The following is a 27,099-nucleotide window of genomic DNA, read 5'->3' as shown; positions in this document are numbered from 1 at the left end:
AAAAAAAAAATCTATTGTTTTTGCCTATGCATGTTCATTCATGTCTTTTTATTATTATTTTTTTTTAATTGAGTCTCGGTGTCCTCTACCAAGGACGTAGCATAACTTATGAATGAAATATCATTAAAAAAAAATTTTTTTTTAAATTTTTTTAATGCTCTAAACAATGTAATGACATGAAAAAAACTATGTTTTTCCTAAAAATCTTTTCTTGGGTTTTAAGAGGTTAATAACTTTCCTTGGCATATTCGTTAGAGTTGATGTACTGTATGAACAAATAGTATCTTTGACTTGGATCATTCATAAATTGTAGCATCTAGTATGGGCCATTTGAACTTCATTTGTCATGACAAAATTTGCACTTTTGTTGGATGAACTTGCCATAAAATTATGCAATAATCAGATATGATGCTTCTCTGAACTTGTTCTGGTTCTTCCATGCCTGGTGTTTGAAATGCACAGTTTCCTTTGCAAAGTCCACAGCTAAGAACAAAGAGCGGGAGAAGCCGCCACTGCACAGTGCTCTAGGGATGGGAATTCAGTCCCTGGTGAAAATTACCACAATGGCTAATCCATCCATATCTATGTTATGCATAAAAACAACTCAATTTTTATGGAAGGAATGTATCACTAGAATTCAGACAGCGCTACAATTCCTCACACATTGTGGGCATTCTGGGTGCTTTGGGACCTGTACATCTCAGTGCAATATAATAATGTGGTCTTGTTGTTGTTTTTTAGATTTCTTGACTCCAGAAATATGTGGGGTGGCCATAATGATGGGGACCAGCAAGGTCATGTGAGTGCACGAATGGAGACCAGCTTACCCATGGGTACCACCAGTATTTCTGTATCCCAGCAACAGGCTCCTAAGAAGTTTGCTCCTGTTGTGGCTCCCAAGCCCAAGTTCAACCCCTATAAACAACCCGGGGATGCAACACACGAGGGAGCTGGTAAGACTTATAGCCTTGACTTTTTAATTATTAGCATTTGTACATATTTGCATATGACCGTGGTCAGAACACATGTATGGGTTTGCAAAATATGTTTTTCCACTTGAGGATCAGAACTGGGAAACGATGATCGCCTTGGAGTCAAAATTCAGAGAAACGGTGAAGCAAATTGAATTGCACAGACAAAAATGTGGCTTTTACATGAAAATTCAGGATGCAAAACTAGCTTGAAATAGGGATTTTACTGGACCACGACTGCAGGACACAAGGACTCTTGGTCTGCCTTGCATCATACTAAAAAGTCTCGTCTGGCTCTTTGAAGCTGTTGTCTTGCCAATGACATTTTATTTTGGAGGACAGGTGACCATCTGACCATGAAAGTCCATCACTGGTGGCCATTTATATGCTGGGTCTATCTTAGCACTTTAAAAAAGACACCTAGAAACACACACACACACTTGCACATTTAAATCAGACTGTTGGCTTTGTGGTATTTCTACTTTAACTTTCAGGACAGTGTATTATCCCCCAATATAACTGACATGTGTTTGCCAGCGCTACAAAACAACAAAATATATAGACTAGTAGTTATACCTCGACTCCCAAAAGATATGAACTTATATGATCACAAACCGGTCCAAATATAGTGGAATATAGCGACCATTAATTTTTAAAGAAATATAGCACAAGCTGTCAAAAGGGCATCCAATTGCATTTTTTTCATTTGATCCACAAATGGATAAAGAAAATCATTTGGAAATGTGAAAGGCTCATTTAAAAATGACTTATTAATTTATTATTTTATTCTTACACTTAACTAGCATTTTTAATATTAACTAAATAGTGATACATTTGTCTATTTTTGTTAGTTTATAATATGGGTAACACTTTACAATAAAGTTCACTAGTTAATGTTAATTAATGCATTAACTATCATTAACTAACAATGACCAATACATTTGTTACAGTATTTCTTAATCTTTGTTAATGCTAATTAATACAACTATGACTGTTCGTTGTTAGTTAATATTAGCTCATAACCATTAATTAATATTAACAGATATGACTTTGGATTTTAAAAATGCATTAGTAAATTTTGAAATTAATATGAACTGAGATTAATAAATGCTTTACAAGTATTTTTCATTGTTAATTCATGTTAACTAATGTAGTTAACAAATGTTAACAAATGGAACCTTATTGTAATGTGTCACCAAAATATGATTTATTCATTTATTATTGTCTTGTAACATTAATTAAATAAACCCCCTTTACAATCACATTTACAATCACATTTTTTACCCCCTTTACAATAATCACATTTTGTTGCTTTGCAGCCTGAAATGAAGACGGACACAAAATGAGCACAGCTGATCACAGTTGAAAGTCAAATGGTTTTGTGTGCCATTGAGAAGGTGATTAGCTACACCTGATTGAGTTTACAAGCCATTTTTAGAAGGGGGTGATCTTTTTTCCAACTCAGTGATTCTGTTTTTTAATTTTTTTCTGACAGGTTGGTGTTTTATCTTTCACTTGGATGTTATAAGTTGCACTGAGTAAATACAGCTGGATAAAACAAAAACTGTGTCCATCTTGATTTCAGGCTCCAAAGCAACAAAATCTGATTATTGTAAAAGGGGTGAATCTTTTCTATACCTACTGTAAATGTTTTTCATTGTCAATTTGAAAAACAATTTGTCTTTTTACATTTTTATTTTCAAATTACTAAACTAATAATTAATTAATTTTTATTTTTAAGTTAAAAATATTAATTATTTTAAGTCATGGGACATGTCTTTAGTTAATTTGATGGATTACATCTGTGGTTATTCAGTTAGGAAACCTGTGTTAATTTAACTGCTCTGCTAAAAAAATCACCCTGAGACCATCTGGTTAAAAGCAATGAAATTCAGACATTTTTTAAAGTGTGATTTAAGGGCCCAAATAAATTTTTTCCCTCCACTGTACAATCAGATTTGGACAGTCCTCTGTTTGTTTAGTTCAGCATTAATCATAAAATCCAAGCTCGTTTACATGAGAGGTTCATCAGTGAGTCTGTTGGCGGTGAATGTGTGTGAGTTGTTCATATGTAATCACCTCACACAATGGTCTAATCCCTAATCAGAACTTTGTGCTATATGTAAGAGGGTCCATGTTGGCGACATGCATGTGTGGGGCCACAGGGGTTCATTACAATATTCATATTATTAAATATAATTACAAATTATTATTATTATTTTTTTTTTACAATTTAAAATAACTGTTTTCTTGAAACAGCTGAAAACAGTTGTTCTGCTTAAAGCTGCAGTCCGTAACTTTTTTTGGTTAAAAATGATCCGAAATTAATATTTGAGCAAGTACATAACCAGCCAGTGTTCGAAACTATCGCCTTACTTTAGCCCGATTCACAATGGTCAGCTTATAATAATGTTTTCTAATTTGAGTGGTACGGGTAGGTTTTCGTGGCAAATTCGAGCATGCCGCTGTGTCATTACGTCACGTCTGTAAACATAAAGAAGTTGTCCCGGCTACTAGGCTATTGCATGTGAGGATCCTGCAGGTGGCCAATCGTTTATAGCCTTTTCTCACAGCAGCTGGAATACTTAAATGTATCATTTTGATGGCGGATTGCAATCCAGAAAGGATTATGTGTTTATGAAACACATGTGAATGTAATTAAATTATTTTCCAGTTTTAAATGTGCTTCTGATTACAGATAGCCTGGGATTATGAAAAACAACCCGCGGCAACAGTGTTAAAGCAGCCCAATTCGGACTTGGCAACACCGGAAGAGGATAGCTTTCGGATAGCGCATCAAGAACCAGGTTGACCGGGTACTCGGTACCACCGGTACTTAAGAAAACCTGGTACCGTATCGTTTTCATTTTTTTAGTACCGACTTGGTACCGAAATACCGGGTCTTTTGACAACACTACATGCATGTATTCAAGCACAAACTCATTCTGACCCCCGACACGCTAAAACTATAGTTGGATTAAAGAGGAGAATACACAGAAACCTTCAACCCCCAAATCCATTGAAACCCAACCCTCTGACACACTTAGTGGAGCATTAGCATGCTTACCGTGTGTATTGTGCATTGTGCGATTGACAGCACTATTTGTGTGTGTGGAGTGTGTGTGGGGGTCAGCTTTTGTTTATATTGTAGGGACCTAATGTCCCCAGAATGATAGTAAAACCTGAAATCACATGCATCCTGAAGAGCTGCCAATGGTTCCCGGGAGGAAAACGGCTTAATTAACATGCTAAATAATGAAAATGTAAAAACATAGAATGTTTTCTGTGAGGGTTAGCTTTAGAGTCCTGTATAAAAATATCATTAGCTCATATATCAGTAGTACTATTTTTATAAAAACAATAAAAGTCAATGATAAGTTCCCACTGCAAGTGTGTGCTTGCATGCACTTGTACTTGCATATATATTTCATTAATTTGAGTGTGTTTTGGTGTTTGCATGCTTGTGCTGATGTATTGGTAATACTTGTGTATGTATGTATGTGTATGTATATGCATGCTTGTATTGTTGTTTTTGCATGCTTGTACTGTATGTGAGTGCTTGTGTGCATGTATTAGCATGCTCGCAAATGTGCATATGAGTGCTTGTATGCATGCGTCCATGTATATTTTATCTATATGTGTGTTTCTGTCAGGACCACTATCGTCAAATATGATTGACAATTAGCATACAGTTTGGATTGGCGGTATGTTTCTGTTCTGGGCAAGAACTCCCTGCGCATCCATGCAGCCTAGCATGGATGAGAACAGGGAGAGCAGCGATAATCCCCCCCCAGGGTAAACAGAACAGAACCAACATAAATGTATTGCAGATATTGAATAATTTTAATAATTTTATGTACACATTTTAGAATTAGTCTGATTCAAAGAATAATCAGAAGGCTGAATCAGAGGAGGAGAGGAGGAACTGGGGATGGAGGAGGGTAATTAGCTATTGAGCAATGTGAACACTGCTAATAATACTGAGGGACTTTATATATGAATGCTTAGATAGGTGTCGTATTCCTATAGGTAGATGGGGATCAGCTGAGAGTCAGCTGATGCGAGCTTGACTAACGTGACCTGCCAGAACTAATGCTACGCTTGAGAATTATCTTTATACAAAGTTTGGTATAAAAAAAAATCCTGAAAACTAAAAATGTATTGGTGATTTAAAAAAAAAAATCTATTGTTTTTGCCTATGCATGTTCATTCATGTCTTTTTATTATTATTTTTTTTTAATTGAGTCTCGGTGTCCTCTACCAAGGACGTAGCATAACTTATGAATGAAATATCATTAAAAAAAAATTTTTTTTTAAATTTTTTTAATGCTCTAAACAATGTAATGACATGAAAAAATATTTTTTTTTTCCTAAAATGTTTTGCCGGGTCTCAAGAGGTTAAAACAGAAAATAGTTATTTTAAATTGTAATAATATTTTACAATATTGAGTTAGCTTTAAAAAATGCAGCCTTGGTGAGCTTAAGTGACTTTTTACTTTCAAAAACATTACAAATGTCTCGCTGGCTCCAAACCTTTGAACGGTAGTGTAGATTAATAAATGCTGTAAAAATTGTAGTTGATTGTTATGATACCTAATGGATTAATTAATTGTAAAATCTTAATAATATAAAAACATGAAATTGCCATCACAAAAAGTATCAGTCAATTTATTGTTTTTGAATGCAAAACCATTGTTTTGTCTGCTCTTGAAAAGCTTCCACAAAACAAAAACAAACAAACAAACAAACAAAAAACTAGGTTTGTATAATGAGATTAGAGCAGAATTTTCATTTTTGGTTGAACTATCGCTTTAACACTAACAGCCTTCCTAATAACTAAAGCTTCAGCTCATGTAACATCCATGTATGCGTGTAAGAGGGTTGGTAAAAATGAAACAGATTTCTCAGTATCAGTTCTAGCATGTATTGATATTGAACACACGTGTGTGGACAGGGTGGACAGAGTAGCGTGACAGCTGCATGTGAACTTGTCGTTGTATTGTGAAAACATGTCCCAGCAGTCAACAGAGATGTCCTCGGCTGATTTAGTTGGGGTGTAAATATTATCGTTTCTGCGAACAGAGATGAGGCGATTAGCGAGCAAATTTGCCCACGCCGTGACCGCCACTCCAAAACCTCTGACCCACACGCTAATTACTAGTACCACACATCTCATCGGATGACAAACAATCTCTATTTCACCAGCATCACGATGTGTCAGATGTCTCAAGCCTCACTTGTCAGGTGAGATGGCAACAGAGAGGCATTGTGTCGAATGAAAATGTCTGGCAAAGTGGGACCGACATGCAGGGCTTTTGTCCGGCCGAAATGGAAGGCCTCCTCCCGTCGCCCCCCTTGTAGTGCATGCAAACGCCGGCCACATGTTTCCCGGGTGTGGTCAGTCTAAGAAACATCAGGTGGTGAGATAAAGCTCCAATTTGCTACACACACACTTAAGACCCCATTTGACTACGCCTGGTTTGACTACGCCTGAATGCCAATTTGACTCTAAATGTAAGCACGCAGTTGGCCCTCATAAGCAAATGCTCACACATTTAGGTACGTGTGGGCCCAGCTGCTGGAGTTTGTATAGGTGTGATTTGTCTTTGATTTGCATCAAACTCCATTTCTTCCATTCAACTCATAGCCACATCCTTCAACATGACAAAAGCAGAGGAAGGAAATTATACATTAACCAAATTGGATAATGAGGCAAAATGTTTGATCCCTGTTATGGGATCGACCGTCAATGAATCACTGGGATGATGGGAAACGTATATGGAATATTTACATTTCGGTCTTTATCTACTGTAAGTAAGTGTACAGTTGTGATCTTACATGGGTGACTTTGAGCTCTTCCTGTCCTAACCCTTGTCAACAACCTGAATGATGATCTGCAAATACTGTCCTTTTCCTCTCGAGCCTTTAACCTTGACATTAGTTTGGGGCGGCACAATGGCTCCAGGCTCATGAATCAAGGAGTGAAGAGATGAGAAGCAGGGACGTTTCTTGAGTTTTGGCTTGAAATCAAGCATGACAGACAGAGTAAAACAACACAACTTCATCAGCTAATTTCCTCCAGTGATCAAAGCAGAAAAGTAGCTCAGAAACTGATCTGATCATTTGAATTTTAACTAGGAGAAAAAAAATGAAATGATATTTATGAAATCAATTTTGTACTATTAATGTTTAAAATTGGGGCAAATATGTGGTTTTCTGTCCGGTCTTTCAGATAAACAAATGTGTTCATCATTGTGTTTGATACATAAACATATTCATAAAAAAGCATTAAAAATGGACAACAAATATGCCATACATCTCATTTTTACATAATAATGATTGTGGCTCAGGGTATGCAACTTAAAACTGTAAAAGATAAATATGGTATGAATTACATACATATTTACTTTAAGAATTTTTTTTTAATATAAAGCAACATAAGCCTTCCTTTTTTACGATTACAGGAAACATACATTAATACATACATCATTCCTGTTTGGAAATCAGTCGTCTAAACTTCAAAGAATCCACTAAAATGTTGTGTGTTAAACTGTTTAACTACTATATTTTCTTATGCATTTCATGTACAACATAAGAATTTTATTATATAGTCTCTTTTGCTTACTGAATATGGCAGCAGACAGGCTTGACAATCAGTGGTCAAGTGGAATTTTGTAAACAAACAAACAAAACAAACAAACAAACACTTAAATTTAGAAATTAAATTCAGAAATCAAAATCATGCTCATCATATAAGAGGCATAGTCATTGTATTTATGAATGACCAATAATACAAATGAATAATTGCGCACAACTGCACAACAAAAATTAAGCAGAACAACTGTTTTTAATAAAAATAAATATTTCTTTAGCACCAAATAAGCATATTAGAATGATTTCTGAAGGATCATGTGACACTGAAGACTAGAGTAATGGCTGCTGAAAATTCAGGTTTGCATCACACGAATAAATTACATTTTAAATATATATTTAAAAAAATGAAGCCTGGTGAAAATAATAGACTTATTTCAAAAAAGCCTTTTAACAACTGGCCTTCTACTCAAAACACCAACAAAAAGTTCTATAAATCACCTCATGACACATACTGTGAAATAATTATGCACGATCAAGCTATTTAAATATGTGATCTAAAACTATTAGAACTTTCTTTCTATGATGATTCACACATGCTACATCGTGACGCAAGTGAACGTTCATAACATTTCAAACAGACTTGGAGCCAATTTACAGATGGATCTCCAGCTCTGAACTAATTGGTGTGTGGAAGCCGAAGGGCTCGGGTTTCTACCACACAGAGGGGAGGACCAAAGCAAAATATGGACCGAGAGCAAAAGTGCAATGCTGGCGCATACAGCAAGAGTATGTTTATTTTCAATAATAATTCCACAACAGTAACTCCCACCACCATTTGTGTATATTAAAACTAAGTGGTTCAGCCTGGGGCTGATCATGCTACTGGATACTGTGTGGTGATTCCAGCCACAGCACAAACAGTCGGAGAGTGATAATTGGTTTAGAAGAAAGAAGAGGCGTAATCTGCAGGGGAGGCCTGCGGGATGCAGCCGATGACAGCTCCATGGAGAGAGAAAGTACGATGGATCTCGCAACGGCCAGCCAGAGCCACAGCGTCACCTGGGGCCACACGCGCACATATATTTTCACACCTTGCTGCGGATCAGCTTTAGATCCACTGTAAAGCTGTCATCTTGCCATAAACAGAGCTTTCTTTCAAGCCTGCACACTGTCTGGGATCTGACACGTGCCTCATGTTGTGTGGCGAAGGGAGAAGAAGAAAAACTGAAAGGAGAGCAAATCAGTTGGGGAAGGAAAATAAAAAAGGAGGAGGGAGAGACAGAAACAGATAAATCTCTGCCTCAAGCAATCTACGTCATATGTGTGATTTCCTATGAGCAGAGGCAGTTAACATGACACATGTTGAGCATGCCACTGCAAAAGCATAATATAAGCCTATGACTTCACTTACTTACAAAATTGATGGTTTAAAGTTTGTGATTTTTTTTTTTATACCAGGTTTACTACTTTTCCAAAGCTCAAAACATTGCCTGTCACCAGGTGTATGTTGTTACCATGCATACAGGAGACATGTGTGCCTAGTTTACACTGAATACATGAAAACAGCAGATGAGAAGTACTGAAAGAAAACATTACAAACCAGAAGTGTCATTCACACTTCCAACACTTCCAACTTCCAAACCTAAACAAAAACTATACCGACAATCCCATATTATATATCATATAAACTGCAAAATTTTTAAAGTGTTTTTATTGATGTTTTATTTTGGTGCATACGGATGGACGGACAGACACATACGGATGGACGGACAGACAGACAAAAAGACATTTATAACTCAGTGCGAATTATAGTTTTGAAACAGTCTCTAAGGCCTTTATAGCTATATGGGTCACCCTTCCCTCTCTGGATTTGAAACCTGAAAAATTAAATAATGTCAACTGGTCACCATAAGACTTGATTTACACAAAATATTAAGTTACAAACCTTGATTCAGAAATATTAAAATAACTTTTTCAACCAGTGAGCTCTGTTCCATGGATGTCATACTATTGGCTTATAATCACTAACAAAAATTTACCATGGTAATGTACTAACCTGTAATATACTGCTGTAATATAATAATAAATTAATATGGGATCATTTCCAAACTGTGAAAGAATAGTCTTATTTATGTATTTACTGTATTTATGAAGCCTAATCACAAAAGTATTTCACTCATGTAATGGCTACATTTCACATTTGGGAAAAAAGCCAAATAATGTCCACAAGAAAAAACAATGATTAAAAATTCATAAATTCATAAATTCTGGAAAACATCACTGCCACACATACATTATGTTCAACATTCCTCTGCTTAGATGAGTGAGAGATCATAGAGCATGACCACCATCTGCTATCAATTATCTGTGTGCAAGAAATGTGGGACACTGGCTAATCTTTGCAAAGTGTCGACACAAAATTTAGACATCTGTCAAAATCCAAACCGCTCTTCTCTCCTGCCTTCTGTTCCTTCTGAGGAGGCGATGACTTTTTTCGGTCCCTTTAGCACAGCAGAGAAGTCAAACATTTACTTAACCCATCCTTACCAATTAGCTTTGCTTCTCCTATAGCCATAGACCTTGTAGCTGCTAACTTTGTCGTTAACATGCAGGTAACAGTTCTGCAGTTCCGTGTAAATTTGTAATACTATACAAATGGTCAAGAGATGTTTTTGTAGCAACAAGCATGCTAGTAACTCCCTAATAAAGGGCAAACTGAACCGTGTAAATGTTTAACGTGGTACCAGCGCAGAGTGCAAGTTTGGGGAAAGGGATTTAAAAGCAACTCTAGGACCTTAATTCCGACACCACACACTATGATTTGTTTATAGGCCAGCATGCCAGGACAATTTACAGGGGTTCAGGCTGGGTATCTTTTTGGGCACACAGAGACAATAAATAAACCAACCTTTGGCCTCCAAGCGCGAATAGATGAGCTCAGACCCCCAACTCTGAGTGGAAGACACAGAATGAGAAAGATTCTCATCATATGGCTTTGACTGCCATGTCAAGAGGTCAGCAGTAAGTCATCCAGGCGGGTGCCTGATGGGGCCATTAAAAGTGCCCTGGTTCCATCAGATGAGAGGGTTTACTGAGGTGAGCAGCCTTTCATATCGGCAACAGATTAACATCTTAGAGGGGTGTCTCTAACATCCAATTTTGTAGATTCCCAAATAGCTTGTAACTCGTGCCTAAGAACCAGTTAAAGAAGCATCATAAACGAACGTCCAACACCATATTAAAGAGAAAGAAGAAAAGAGGGACTCTGAAACAGCAGGCAGTCAAATGAGGGGGGATGTAGGGATGGGGGCATGCAAAAGGATGGGGCACCAAACCAAAAGATTTAAGACCAGTGAAGCTTGTAAACAAATTTAAATCCATCCTAATTAAAGGCACATGAGAGCAAGGTCAGGGAATGAGGTTGGCCTTGTCCCACCAATACCAGAGTTTCCATTTCTGCAGTACACTGGGTTGGCCCAACCCATTGTAGCTCAGAGGTGGCAGGGCCATGGTCCGCTTTCAGCTGCCTGACTCCAATGCTGACCTTGGGGTCATCTCATTTCCTCATGCCCCTTGCCTACCCTGTCATAAAAGCCTTGGACCAAACGTCACAGCCCAGGGAGTGGAAGATAATGGGGAAGATTTGGCAGCAGAAGATGCCTCGGGACTTTCAAAAAGCTTCACCAGGCTTCCCTCGCTTACTGAAAGAAGTTCAGAATAGAAAAGAAGCTTAGGATAAGGTGAACGTTCTTGTCTTTACTTGAGTTCTCTAGCTAGAAGATCATGAGTGCACCTTTAGACAGATTTGGAGATAGATATTTAAAGAGTTCACTCTCGAGAAGAGTTGAGGTCTGATTCAGTTGGTCTTGGAGCCAAGCTCCCGGTTGTAAAGTCAACAAACAGAGGAACTGTGAAAAGCCCAAAGGCTTTGTTAAAAGATCCGGCTCTTAGAATCCTTCTCAAAGCATACCCATAATGAAAAGATACACTTACAGGTGACGATATCTGTGAGTTCATCAAAAACCTCCAATGACCTTCTGTACTATGTTTTTATAGGACTAAAGCGCCATCGTGCAAAGCCAGGTGAGGGTGAAGGTAAGGCCAACATGGAGCTTCTACGGGTGAAATGAGCACCAGGGGGTAAATAACCCTACCATCTCCACCTGACCCCAAACTCCCTGTAAAATGGCAAACTCTGAACGCTCTGACAGGAAAGAAAATGAGAATAAAAAGCAGGAGAACACCTCCTCTTTGTATTTTTATAGACAGAAGTGAAGTGTTTCAGGTCCAGGCTGAGTGCTAGGGCCTCGTCCCCTTTCAGACCCTGTATGTAATGGGCCAGCACCGGGTCCGACAGGGGGGGCTGTGCCCCGCTGGAAGACGGGCTTGATGGGTTGAGGCCTAATAATGATGGTGTTAAAAAAAAAGCCCTGTGGGAAGGGCGGGAGGTTACTGGGTTGATCAAAAGGCTTGAGTTTGATGAGTTTGCCTTTAAAGGGGCAGGCCAAACTTTTAAAAAGGTCTCTTAAATTTGCCTTGTTAAATAAAGGGGTATTCCCCCAAAGAATGGAGCATGGAGTGGGAACTGCATTATTTCATTTATGACTATAATATCAACCCCATGATAAACAAGGTCCCATGAGCAAAAAACCATCCTGCAAATGCAGCATTTATAACTTTTGTATGACTTCCTTTTTCCTTTTTATAACTGAAACTGTGTGACTGTAGTTGTGACAGGAAAATTTTTTAAATGGTTGGCATTTGATATTGGCCGCCTATATTTCCAGTCTGGTACAATGATAACCAAATATTGTGTGATATATGCAAGGCGAAAAATTGCTGGAAAATTATGTATTGGCTTCAATCACTCAGTCCATGAACAATTAACTGTTTTTTCAACTGTAAGAATGGTAGTAAAACAAATATCACTATGGATAATCTCATTATATACTGAATTATTCACCAATGTTTTTGGTCATGGCATTTTTTTTTTATTATTTCAATTATTCAGTCTTTAATTCTTAGTCATGTTAACATGTTTTCCATTTGCTGCCTCTGAACCAACAACACTTTCATCAAGAGCTGAAATGAAAGCAAAATTAGAAAAAGCGAAACACACACGTGAGCAAGGTTTCTTTTACACACAATCAGCGGTGCATAAGAGAATCCAGAAGGCAGCATTAAAAGGAAATCTATTTTTTACAGCCAGACAGTTAATTTTAATGAGCAGGATCATAAAGATGGCAGACGTCCATTGCAATGGTACGTGAGGTTAAACCTCTGTAACCTAAATACTCCAATATGGCAGAGGACCAATCGACCGTCTGTGATCATGCTATTTATGAATATCAATTAATGCTGTGCGACAGCATTAATCAGACTATACAAAAGCAAAACACCTTTGATACTTGAGTAGCGGGGTGAATATAAATGTAAAACCAATGAAATGCAATGCAAAACCACAGGGAAATTTGTCTCTTAAAACTGTCTTGATTCACTGCAGACATACATGGCTGCTTTCCTCTGTTCTTTTGGCTTTTCAGGCTAATACCGCTGGGGCCTGTGGCTGGAGGTGGCCTATAAAGCTGAGCCTTTAGAGGGAAGGAGATAAAGCAGAAGAGAAGATGGAAGATGGGGCAAAGGGGAAGTGATAAAGTCATGGCGCTTGTGACACTGCATGCTTCCAGGTCTCGGTCTGGGTTAGGAAAGCTTGGGTTTCAGTGGCACCACAGGCCAACTTGACCCACTGTGACTGGTGTAATGAAGTCGCCCAAGAGGGGAGGGGTTGGTGGGGGACAAGGAATGACGTCCTCAAGATGACCAGTTTGACACCCACAAAACGCTCCCCTCTGACACTCATTCTGATTTGTGCCTCAGGTTTCCAAACTCTGGCTGACCTTTTGTGAAAACGTTGTGTATCAATTTAAGACATTACAAACACAAATAAGTGATGATTAGGGATATGCAAAGCAACAAAAACAACTAATCAATAGCTATGTTTCCATCCAAAGATGCAAATTTAACTTATGCGCAAAACTGGAATATCGCATAAAACATTTGCGAATAAAGCACAGTTTCAAACCAAAGAGTCAAAGAGAACAAAATCGTCACTTCCTGATAAACTGGCACTAAATATCTCTAAGAAAACTAGGAGAAGCCACTGAATATAATAATTTTCATATGTAATAAATTACTTGCGCTTCAGAGAGAGCAGACGTAACACAATAAATGCGGTCATTGTCTTTAGAGGTGGATGCCTGCTGTTTGGGAACGCAGTCATGTTAGACAGTAATTATACAGAAATACTTTGATGACAGACTTTCCTCAGGCATTTCAGAACGACCAAAACAACATATAGATGCTGTGAACGAGATCGGTCCGCTGGTTAGTCAATTTATCCCGTCTCATAGCGCAAAGTCACATGACTTTTTCAATGCACATGGTGGAATTTATTCGTTAAATGTGCTTCCATCGTAGATTATGTGCATTTTTTCTTATCGGATAAAAAGTTTATCCTACTCAGTTGTGTTTCCATCCAGCAGTTTTTGATGCGATAATCCAAAATGCGCATAAAAATAGGTGGATGGAAACATAGCTAGTGGTTTATAGGCACAACTACTTGGCCGAAATATCAGATTGAGAGACTCTGGATCATCTGTCTCAGTCCGGCTTAGTTATGGCTGCTTTGAAGTAAGGAAATGGCCGGCTAAGGATGGTGGAGACTCCTTAGACAGCAGGAGACTAGCAGCTATTACACAGACGATCAGGACAGTGCAGAGCACGGTCATCAATACTGCACTCACTGCTTCTTCAGCAACAGAAACCGGAGTCTCTGAATTACAACTCTACATGTGCACCTCTCACCCCCTGCCTGGTAAGAACACGGCCACTGCAAAACAAAACTCAGAAGGAGTGGTTCACAGATGCTGTGAGGCGTATGACAGACACAGGAGACAAACGAGTTTTCATCAGACACTTTACTGCTTCTCTAAAACGGGTCATTTCAGCACGCTGGGACATTTTTGCTTTATTTAGTATGTTTGTAACATGCATTTGGGTGTTTGTGACAACTCCTTCAAGCAGACCTGTTTAATACTAGGTCATAATGTGCAATGGCAGTCACATCAGCAGGAGGTCACACCGCAGGTATCTGCTCCATCGGCACATTAGTAGTTCTTTTCTAGAATCGGAAGTCAAACATTTTCTGAATAAAATGCGATGGGTGCTTGCCTGTGCAAAATTTGATGATATTTTGGTCTCAATATGACTCTGGTCCCTCCTTTAAAGGGATAGTTCACCCTAAAATGAAAGTTTTGTCATCATTTACTCCCCCTCATGTTGTTGAAATATTCTTCAAAATATCTTATATCTTATTTTATATATATATATATATATATATATATATCAAATAAGATATACGATATTTTGATCTCATTTTATAAATATGTATATATATATATAAATAAGATATAAGATATTTTGAAGAATGTTTCAACTGTCCATACAATCAAAGCCAAAGGGGTCCAAAACAACATTGAATGCCACTTTCATTTAAACAATTTTCAAAATATCTTAATTTGTGTTCCACAGAAGAAAGAAAGTCATAAAGGTTTGGTTTTTTGGTTGAAACGTGATATGCTAACAAAATGGAAATGTGTTTAATATAGACATACTATATCTACCAAGCACCAGATGTGTTACAACAGTTCTACTCTTACAATTATTTTTATTACTAACATTAGAACACCATTATTACCAACACAACAGTAATATTCATATGTCACGCTATCACACTCCTATTCTTCCATTGTTCCATTCCAGGAAAGTGAAAACATCCCTTACATTTTAAGCCCACAAATGAACAGAGCGAATTTGTTAAGGTATGTAAACTTTTCTATGATGAAAATTCGTTTCATGCTCAGTGTGAGTAGTTTTGGTGCCAAGTTTTATTCTTTTTACATAAACACACATTTAATATAATTTAGTCTCAGTAAACTTGAGAACACGGTCAAGGAATGGACTTTGGTGGTTTGTATTATATGACGCCAGAACTTTTGATATAATTTCAGTCTTTACTAATTACCTCAAACTAACTATTTCTGTTATTATTACTTACACCTGATGTTCCATGATCTGTGTTAAGTTTAAGAGTCTATATTGTACTCCATACACCCTGGCGAAGACTTTTGGCCAAAATATGTCAGTGGTAAGCCACTAATATAAAAGCTTTTTAATTCCCTTTCTAAACCACAAATAGTAGTGCCGTGAGTTATTTTGGACTGGCTTTAGATTTCCCCTTTATAATGAAACATGCCACAACCAATGTTCTGCTGACTTCTTTCAAGAAATTTGAAAAAAGGAATTGTGAGAGTAGTTACTGTCCGCTCACTGATGTGATTGGAGTCTTGGCTTCCTAAGCACAGAGAGCCACAGTCGGATACCTGTGTACAGTTTACACCGTCAGAGGCATCAGCCAGGGCAGGGTAGGATTAAGAGATCACTGGAGCACAGCTGAGCGACGTGCTGCTTTACTGGGCCGGATCGGCTCTTAGTCCTCTGAGCTTTGAGCCCTGCTGTTTAAAGGCTGGTTGAGGGATTCCATCAAGAGTGCATCAAGGTTCAGCCACCAGTCGGGGGTGGAAGCTTGTGGGCTCCTCTCTCAGCGTCACCGTTCCTGGGGACAGGACGTCATCTGTCACTGCCCTCGTCAAACATTTCTATCGCTCTTTCAAGCGTGCTAGGACCTGACAAAGGATGTGTCATCACAGCGACTCTCATGAGGAGGTATCTCCAGGCTGTTTTAATCACTAGCAGTGGAGGAACATAGATAAGCATGTAGACTGATGGCAAAAGAGACTGAGAATGGTGGATTACTCAACATGGACAGACGCAATGACAAGATCAATTCTGCTGTTTTATTTAATGAAAATATTTGTAATGCATACAAATATGCATTAACAACATATTTATTATAAATTAAAACTATTTGAATCAGACTCATTATTTACCAGTACAAACAGACATAAATCAGACAAAAATAAATATATTCTTATATAATATATTCTATATTAATATATAAGAACATATTATTTTTTTCAATAGAGCCATTTATATTATTATGCAGTTGACAAACAAATCGGTTTACCAGTAAATACAGTCATAAATCACATAAACCTTCCTCCCCATTCAAAAAAGAACATCAACAGAGACTGTAGGAGGGGCTTAAGGTTTGTTTGGGGTGGGGTGAAGCGACGTAACCGGAGCCCTTCAACAAGAGCAATGCTAGCTCATTCCTGGTCTCTAATGAGTGCGGCAGGGCGGCCGGCATGATGATCAGAGTCAGATGGGGTGCCCCGAGCAGCCGCCCCCCGCCGAAAGTGCCGCCTGACACCCTTTGTTACCTCCAAGTGAGCTGAGACCAGCCCATGAACCATGTAACTAGGTGGTTTCCAGGTTAATGAAAAGCTGTAACTCCAGTCTCACTGTCTCCTTAGAAGTCTAACTAACCCCCTACTCTCACCCTAGCAAGCCCCCTTTGAAAAAAAACTGCAACATTCCAACCCAGAAATGAGCACCGTTGAACACAAATGAATATAAGTGGCACATAGACCTGTCCTCTTCTAAGAGACGTTTATTTGTGAAGGACTGCTCTCATCTGAATATATGGTGGCGTCTTATGACGGTCAGAGGAGGAGAGACCCATAATTTTACGTTCAGCTGGAAGTGCTTGATCCTGAATATAAACAAGTATGAAGAATGGTAGTAAGACTTTAAAGTAAACATTGATTTAACCTTACAAACAATCATGGCCTTGAAATACATCCTCTTAATGTTCTCCTAATCTGCTTCCAGATGTTTGTTTGTGATTTTGTGCGTGTGTCTGAGATCGACGGCCCCCTCAGTCGTTTAATTCCTGTCTCCGCCTCATGGCTCCAGCACCCTCATTTGCACAGGGTAAATATGTATTCCCAAGTATACATTTTTTGTCAGGTTCCCCTCAGAAAAAAAGCCTTTGATTTCACTAAGGCGGCTTGTTGAAGAAAGCAAGGGGAAAAAAACTGTTCACTCCAGTTGGCATCTAATTTGGAGCAGCGGACATTAAAGCGGCAGCCAGTCACTAATAGGAGCCATTCCTGCAGCTAGCGTCGGAGAGGAGGTGTGCTGGGCATTTGTGCTTCAGCAGCTCTCTAAGACCTATGCTAATAGATTTCAGCTCTACTAACCCTTTATTCTGCCAATTAGCCTGCTTTAGTGTGACTGAAACCCCAAGAGAGAGAAAGAAAGAGGTACACAAGTAATATAACAACTAGATTTTTACATTTTCTTCAGAACATCTGAGTAGCTGTCATCAGTTGGAAACTCATCACCACTATAAAGCCTTCTTTAAAAGTTATTAAAACAATTTAAGCATTGAAGTTTGAAAGTTTATTTGCCAGACAGATAGCCAGGTAGATGAATAGACCGACAGATTGACAGAATGACAGACAGAACGCTAGAATGCAAGAACGCTAGATAGGTAGGTAGGTAGGTAGGCAGACAGACAGACAGACAGACAGACAGACAGACAGATAGATAGATAGATAGATAGATAGAGCAGTTGTCTGATTGGCTGATTCTCACAATCTGAGCCTATGACAGATAGAATGATAGAGCAATTAAACAAAAGATTAAATGGTAGAACGATAGAATGATAGATATAATGGTAGAATGTTAGAAAGAACGGTAGAGCATTAGACAGAGACGGACGGACAGACAGACAGAGCAGTTGTCTGATTGGCTGATCCTCTCAATCTGAGCCTATGAATAATCTGGGCACATATGCGCACCACACTCACATGCGTTATGCAGTTGACTGGATTCTCTCACACTAACAGAGAAACCCACAGAAAACAAATAAATAAAACTGCTGCTCTTTACACAGGGCTTTTATCACTTCTTGAAGAAGAGCATTACAAAGAAAATAGAGAGTGCACTTTTAACCCTGACCCTGTGTGAGGAGAGAGCGGCCTAACTGTGGCCTTACCTGTAATAAACCCTCAACCAGCAGCACCAGATCCTAAATCACTCTACAGGACTCTAGAGTATCGAATGTCGCTTCATACAAGTGTACACACAGAGACACTGCTGCAAACAAACACATGCAAATAGACACAACGAAACACAAACAAGCCACCTTGACAAGCACACTTCCTCTTCAAAGTACAAATATCTAATTATCATCTCAAAAAGTTTATTTACCAGAAAACGGTAGCGGAAAATGTGAAACTTCATAGCGTATGTGTGAGGGGTGTTAGTCACAGAGCCAGAGGTCTTGGCAGGGCACATAGAAGCTGTAAAGGTTTAGTACCGGCCCACAACCTGTTTACTCCATACTGAGCGACTCCAGTGTGAGGGCCCTGATTCATTTTCTCTTTCCCTCTCTTCAACATTCCTTCTTTCTTGCATGACTGAGGGAAAGAGGCATTGCTTCCCAAAAGATTCAGAATTGATTGGTACTACTAATTAGAATTGTAAATAATTTAACGATTCTAGTTCCTGGTAATGATTCCATTTTCATTAATGATTCTTATACAAAATAAAGAATAATTATTTGGAAGAAAATGCAATTAAATTGGCAAATAATGAGATCATTTAAATAATACATTTTAAAGAATTGTTAGAATAGAGTAATTTTTAAATTACTTTTCATTGGTAATTTATTATTATTATTATTATTATTATTATTATTATTATTATTATTATTGGGGCAGCATAAATACTGTCTAATGACTGGCCATAAGTAAATATTAAACAAAATGACTAAATATACAAAAAAATTATCCTGATGAAATGCATGATGTGCTTCTTTTACTACACATTGTCACATGAAAAACTAGTGAGTGACCATTAATTTAAGTTTCACTGTTAGCTGTCTCAATAAGATAAAACAAAACAACTTTAGTTCGGGAATCAGTCTATACTGGTCGCACTATATAAATTCAGCTGAGGAGAGCATAACCCTATAAAGTCTGAAATATGAAATAATAGTCAAAATAAAAATCTTTTATCTTTTATATATATATATATATATATTATATAACAAAAGTTATAACAAAAGGCCTTTTACTTAAAAAATGTATGAACTATTAATCGGAGGGCAAATACATGTTGTAGATTGTGTATAACAGATTTTTTGATCATGTTGATAATTCAGAGTCCTGTATTAAATATGATACAGTAGGCTCTCCAGGGTTAAGGAAATGTTAATATTTCAGTTGGTGTTCCATCTGTATTGGTGGAAGAATGCACGTGCAAGAGCCGTTAACAAAAACAAATACCAGCCGGTGCCTTTTTGTTAATGCAACCTTAATTCACAACTATATCCACATATACTCTTTCACTTTTATAACCACAAGGAATCGAATCAAAGGATATAATTAAGAGAAATAATGAGGTAAGTATGTGAGCAATTTGAGAACATTAAAAAGTATTACTTAAACATTGAGGGAGAATGAATAAATGATGCATTTCTTTTTCCACAGAAATATTCCGCTACTGCCACAAGAAGTAGAAAATGCCTAGCCCTGAATTAACAACAGAAAGGAACAAGAGAGAATTACATGATACATTATATTTGACCTGGTCTTCACAACATCCAATGGGCGCATCAAGCAGATCTCCACAAGACCTATAGAGGACAAAAATCATAAGTAATTATGTATCTGCCCTGTTAAAACCGACATAAATCAGTCATTAAAACGGGACATGAGCACAACTGAACATGTTATTATTCGCTTACAGGCCATTAAGCTGTCATTACCAAATGCCAAGCTTTCTTTCCTTCTCTTTCACTCACTCTTGTCATATTTCACTGAGCTTTTTAAGTAATATTTCAGTATAATCCAATTTCATTCAAGACCATTCAAGCCTTTTTGCATTGTACAGTGAATTTTTTAACTGCACAATCATCCCAAACACAGCTTTGTTTCATACAAATATCCACAAATATTTAATACAAATATGTATTAAATACTATGATCCATATATTTGTAAATACAAATAAAAAGTCACAGATGTTGTGTGTGATTCCATTCGCCGTCTGTCTGGGTGCATGTGTGCGGTTTGTATATGTCTGTATTCAGTAGACAGAGGGTTTTCCCCTCAAAAATCCCTACAGTTCCCTGAATTCACATCCGACAGGAGCTGCTTGGCCAGCAGCCACCTTCTTCACTCTGATCTTGTTTTTGCCTCCTTGCCACTCCACTGCAACTGACAAGCGTGCGGTAAGGGATCTGGCAACAAAATGGCCTCCGTGCAGAGATGTGGGACGTTGCGCTCGCCTGGCCTGCAAGTCATTACCATCATCCATTTTATTCGATTCCAATGTGCTGATGGACGTAAAATCCCAAAGTATTTTCGAATCCTATTTTATCTGGACCGGCCCACAGAGAGGCTGCTGTAATGGCCTTCCTAATGCCAGGATTCCAGTTCATATACACTCCAGCCATGACAGAGGGGGTGAGGGCTGTTTAACATGCTGAATAATGGGGATTTCACACTGCAAAACATGGCAAATACTTCAGATGTTGCTACCACACAGATCGGGTTCCATTTAAGGGAGATAGTGAACAACAGCTGAAACCGTATCTGTGTTGGGCTACAAGTTATGTAAATAGTTAACAGCTCAGTTTAGTATGTTTTGCACTAAACAGTTCACAGAACACGTTCAAGGTAGCCGTAAACAAACAGATTGAGGGGGTGTTAGATGGGTGCAATGCATTGAAGAGAGATCGTAGAGGCTCTTTTGCGCAATTATGCATCTGCATCGCAATTCTCAGCTCTGTTCAGGCGTTTACTTTAATGGTTTCCTTCACAGATTCCTCTATGTGTACACAGCTGCTGAGAAATATGCTCCTATTCTAATTTCTTCCATTAAATGTATTGTCCATAAACAAGACATTGCCTCCTTGGGGATTTTCCAGGAAAGTAATAATCAAGAGAAATTCCAAAGAGGAATTGCAGTCCACCATTATGACTTACAGACAAAGGTGATACAGACAGGTTTGTGTTGACTTTTTGCATGTAACGTGCATCTTTTGTACATTAATTTTCAAGGCTGACATGAGCTTGTGGAAGATGGATCAGTGAGACAAAAATGAGAAGAAAGGAGGCAAATTAGGTATGTCATAGTCTACTTGTCGCCCAAAGTGATATAACGCTTTAACGTTTATCATTAATTAATCACGGCTGCCAGGGCATCACAGGGGAAAATAATGTTACGCACTCAGGAGACACATGTTTTCCATTTCAGCACTCTATCCATCCTGAGGAAATAAAAGAGAAGGAGGCCTGGGAGAGTCATCTCAGCAGCGAGACAGCTGGAGGAATAGACCCATCCATACTTGACGATGAGGTGGAGCGGTAAAGTCATATTAAGGGTTATGTCTTTTTAAAATGCCATACCATTTGATAAACCTTTTTATTGCGGAGTATTAATTTTGTGAAGTAGGACATGCTCCTTGAACAGCATTCTTAGCAACCTATTACTTACCTCAGATTTTAGGGGCAGTTTATTGTAAAAACCTGAATTTGAGTTTTTTGTTATTTCTTTAAAAGCAATAAGTCACATTGTTAAACTAAAATAGGACAGTTTGCATAAACGCTGTATAGAATTCTTGACAAAGCCATTTGAAAGCTTAAAAAAAGAATTTGAAGGTTTTAGGCCTTATAGACAAACAGATTGATCAGTTTGAAATGCAACCTATACTGAGAGGTCAAGTAAATATCTACAGCGGATCTAAATATTCATAATTAATTATAACTAGTTATGATGAATTATTCAGATTGATCAGTTTGCTGATTCGCTACAAAATGTAGGTATAAATATATATTTAGCATATATAGCATCAATGATGGAAGAACATTCATTTCCCAGAATGCCATTAACAGTTGAATTTCTCCCACTTCCTGTAATTCCAATTCAATATCTAGAAGGCGTGGCCAATTCAGATCAAATCCCAACTAATGCATTAAATAGGAAGCCATTTTTCAAATACTCCGGGTTCAGTACAAGGCAAGATCAGTTGTGTCATAATATTGATTACCACAAATTAATTTCCACTGATCCTTCCTTTTCTTAAAAAAAGAAAGAAAGAAAAAAGAAGAAAAATCTGGCTTACAGTGCATGTAAGCCACAATGAACATTTTCTGTTGTTGAAAACTTTGAACAATGACATAAAAATGAACGTAGGTGCATTCAAAATAAGCGTCACATTTTAGTTCTCCAAAAATGCGCCCCATTTACATTCATCGTAAGTGTGACACTGTTTATTTTAAATGAAATTGAGGGACCAGTCAAAATTATGTTTTGTGGTAATCAACATTATGCCACAAGTGCTGTCGATTGAGCTTAACTTGTATTGAACCCAGAAAATTCACCAACCCTGCATGTTAGTGTTGACAGGAATGTTGTCTCAGGACCAACAAAAGGTTTTTTTTAAAATCCCAAAACACATGCTACTAGTCAAAATCACGGTCACTGTTGAGGTAAATGAGGAGGAAGCCTGAATCCGTGTGAACCCTGTTGCCGCTCTGAACTGTACAAGAGGGGCTCGTAGAGGATCAAAGGTAGGAAGCAGTGAGTAGTTGAGAAAGCCTGTCACTCATTTGAGTCTAATGAACTCCATGTTAGGCGGAAAAGAAAAGAACACCCTAGTTAAGCAACAACACTCGAGAGTTATCGTCTAAGAGCTTCCAAAGAGGGGAAAATGCACAAACAAGGTGAGAGGGCCAAAGAATAAACCACAGCCATCGTTGGCATGTTCCATATGGGTGGATTTAAGTGAGCAGGAAAAAGACAAAGAGAGGGGGGCAAGAGATGAAGGGACTGAAAGGGAAAGCAAGACTTTCCCTAAACAACACTAGCAAGTAATTAAACTGGCTTAAGTGGATGCAAGCTGTGCTCTTGAAATCAGAAAGCCTCTGAGCTTCAGCCACACTATATGAAGAATTGGTGATGTTGTTGGCCAAGAAATTATTGGTAGAAAATGGGAACCACGATGGGAACAGGGCTGTCGGTAAGGGGCCCCGTTTGAAACAGCCTACTCATTGGACCCAGGGGAGAGATGATCCACCCATTTAACATTTGTCCGGGGCTCTGTAAATTTTAGCCCTGGATGGGAACAAGATCATTTTTTGTACACTGGACAATAGGGCTGGGTAAAAATATCGATTTTTCTGAAAACTATTCAACATTGATGATGCCAATAATTATAAGAAGAACCATTATTAATAATTGAGCACCAATAATAATTGATAATAATTAAGCACCAAATTAACATGATTCAATCAGAATGATTTCTGAAGGATCACGTGACACTGAAGGCTGGAGTAATGGCTGCTGAAAATTCAGCTTTGCAATCAAAGGAATAAATTACATTTTAAAACATATTTAAATAGAAACAGTTGACCGGCAGTGTATACTGTATGTGCGGTGTGTATATATTATATTCTCAGTGTATATACACATATATGCTAGATTCCCATACAATTTAAGGAGAATCTCACAAACGCACACACAAATTTAAATTTACAGTAAAAATTTTTTTAAAAAAAGCGCAGGTCTTGCCCTCACCGGAAAAAATACAGTTGCAAAGTTTTAGGTTTTACGGACTGAACTTTACAGTAAAAACCTGTATTTTTTATTAACTGGTATAATGTTAACATACCCACCTACCATAATATCACAGTGTTGTTATTGTTATCTAAAACAAAAACTATTAAAAATATTTTTAATTTAAGTAAAGCTAAAATAAAATAAATATTAGGTGAAAAACTCAAACCTAAACAAAAATTTGTAATGTTGCCTTGGCAATTAATTAAGATAAAAAAAAGTACTAAAATTACTAAAACTACATAGAAAAAAAAAAAATAAGCACAAAAAATTATTAAGATGTAAACAAATTAAAATGAAAACTGAAAATATAAAAATCTAAACTAAATAAATACTACAATAGTATATAAATAATACAATAACACTGGTATCGATACCCAGTCCTTGGACAACAAAGTTTAACTCAGCAGTTTCTACTTTCTTCTGTGTTCCTACTGCATTGCAAGGTTCAGCAATGTTGTTTACTCAACAAAATAGTTTTCACTGGGGTATAGAACAGAATACGACAGCTCTGCCATGTGTGGTGGTAGTGGAAAATGGCACGCTTGCACTATCTGCATGTTTTCCTTGACAGCTGAGTACAAACGAACAAACTCTTATGATGAGCGTGTCAAGATCAAGACATTCACTAGATGCAGATGCAGAAGCAAAGCACATGATTGGCCACCTTATCAGATCTTAAGTCAGGCATAGCATCATGATTGAGTAATATTTACTGAATTCAACTGGATGGAAAACATGAGCCTCATTTATTTATTTTTTTAACAGTACTTCCGTGTTGGATCATTGCATTGGTTTTATTTATCATCTCCCAGTATCTACCTAAAATAGGAATGCAAACGACAACCACAGATTCAATATGAGCAGCTGCTGGCAGCAACATCTAAGTTTGCTTTTATTTTACAAATTATCAACTGTCACAGATAATTCATCAAGAAGAGCGTAATCAAACATGATCAAGAGCATGCACCCTTCTGATCTATTTTTTTAACAGTACTTCCGTGTTGGATCATTGCATTGGTTTTATTTATCATCTCCCAGTATCTACCTAAAATAGGAATGCAAACGACAACCACAGATTCAATATGAGCAGCTGCTGGCAGCAACATCTAAGTTTGCTTTTCCAAGACAGTTTTATTTTACAAATGATCAACTGTCACAGATAATTCATCAAGAAGAGCGTAATCAAACATGATCAAGAGCATGCGCCCTTCTGATTCAAAAATCTCAGGCTTTCCCATCCAAAAGCTCTGTGGCACTATAGGATTTCTGTAGCTGTCAGCACATGCTACTGTTTGACCATGTCCCTTAAGTGGAGTAGAGAGTGGAGAAAGTGAAGAAATAGAAAGTCTCTTTCTGAGCTCCTCTGCAATATTGTCATTTAGTCAAAGTGCAGGCAGAAATTGACCTGCCATCTGGTCGGTGTTTTAGGCTTAGTTCCGCCTCAGTGAGTGACTTATCACTGAGTTCCATTATTTGGCATGTCTTTTGTCTCGGAGTCACAATAGCACTGACAGTTTCTGTCATCTACGGCGTCTACACCCGCAGTTACATGTGAGAGAACAGCCACACACGCTCTGCAACAGATTGACAAGGAGAGGCGATTGCCCTCAAGACGCTGTCACAAACTACACTCTGCAACAAAGAAATCAATACATGTTTGTGAGTTTATCCTTAGTGACATTATCTGTTTTAATGACGAACTCTTAATCATGTAAATGATTTAACTTACATGGAAATTTTGACGTAAGGTTTTTCCAAATGAGGCGTGGGGGAACCACATTGTACAGGAAGTCATCCTAGCCAGGTGAGTAACATTCTCCATCAGAGAGAAATATGAGACATATGGCACATACTAAATGTGAGGGGCATGGCACATACTCAAGAAGTGCATGACTGTAAATTCCATGTCATACATTTGGAAAATATATAAATAACCTGAAATTGAATCAAATCCAATCAGAATCAAAATAATTCTGGAAATGTGTATAAGTGTTGTTATTGTTAACTTTAATACTTAACAATTTGTTTTGGTAATTGAAATACAGCTAATGTAAAAGTAAAATCTAAATATTACACTGAAAAAAAAAAAGAAAAGAAAAGAAATGTTGACTTGGCAACATGGCATATACTGTGGATGTGCAAGACCAGATATTTTAATATATTATAATATTATACTATAAACCAAAATTATATATATACTGTATATACTACCAATCAAAAGTTTTTGAACAGTAAGATTTTTTATGTGTTTGTTTTAAAGAATTCTCTTCTGCTCACAAGCCTGCATTTATTTGATCCAAAATACAGCAAAAGCAGTAATATTGTGAAATATTTTTACTATTTAAAATAACTGCTTTCTATTTGAATATATTTTAAAATGTAATTTATTAATGCTGTTCTTCTGAACTTTCTGTTCATCAAAGAAACCTGAAAAACTCTACTCGGCTGTTTTCAAAATAATAATTATAATAAATGTTTTTTGAGCAGCAAATCAGAATATTAGAATGATTTATGAAGGATCATGTGACACTGAAGACTGGAGTAATGATGCTAAAAAAATCAGCTTTGAAATCACAGGAATAAATTACATTTTAAAATATATTCAAATAGAAAGCAGAAGAGACTTCTTTAAAAAACATTACAAATTTTACTGTTCAAAAACTTTTGACTGGTAGTGTATATCCTCCAACTTTTTAGAATTTTTGGAATATATATACATACATATATATACAGTATATATATATATTCCAAAAATTCTAAAAAGTTGGAGGATGGTAACTTTTTGTCTTTTACTCACCAAGGCTGCATTTATTTGATACAGTAAAAATAGTCATGTTGTGAAATATTATTACAATTTGAAACAACTGTTTTCTATTTTAA

At 37.4% G+C, this 27,099-nt stretch overlaps 1 pseudogene; it reads right to left on the bottom strand.

The window, feature by feature from the left end:
* Positions 1–27,099, bottom strand: part of LOC107741873 (mitochondrial 2-oxodicarboxylate carrier-like) — a 103,117-nt pseudogene that overhangs the window by 17,961 nt on the left and 58,057 nt on the right.

Source organism: Sinocyclocheilus rhinocerous, unplaced genomic scaffold, assembly GCF_001515625.1.
Source record: "Sinocyclocheilus rhinocerous isolate Xijiao unplaced genomic scaffold, SAMN03320098_v1.1 scaffold1157, whole genome shotgun sequence".
Lineage (NCBI taxonomy): Eukaryota > Metazoa > Chordata > Actinopteri > Cypriniformes > Cyprinidae > Sinocyclocheilus > Sinocyclocheilus rhinocerous.
This window is presented reverse-complemented; position numbering and strand designations above follow the sequence as displayed.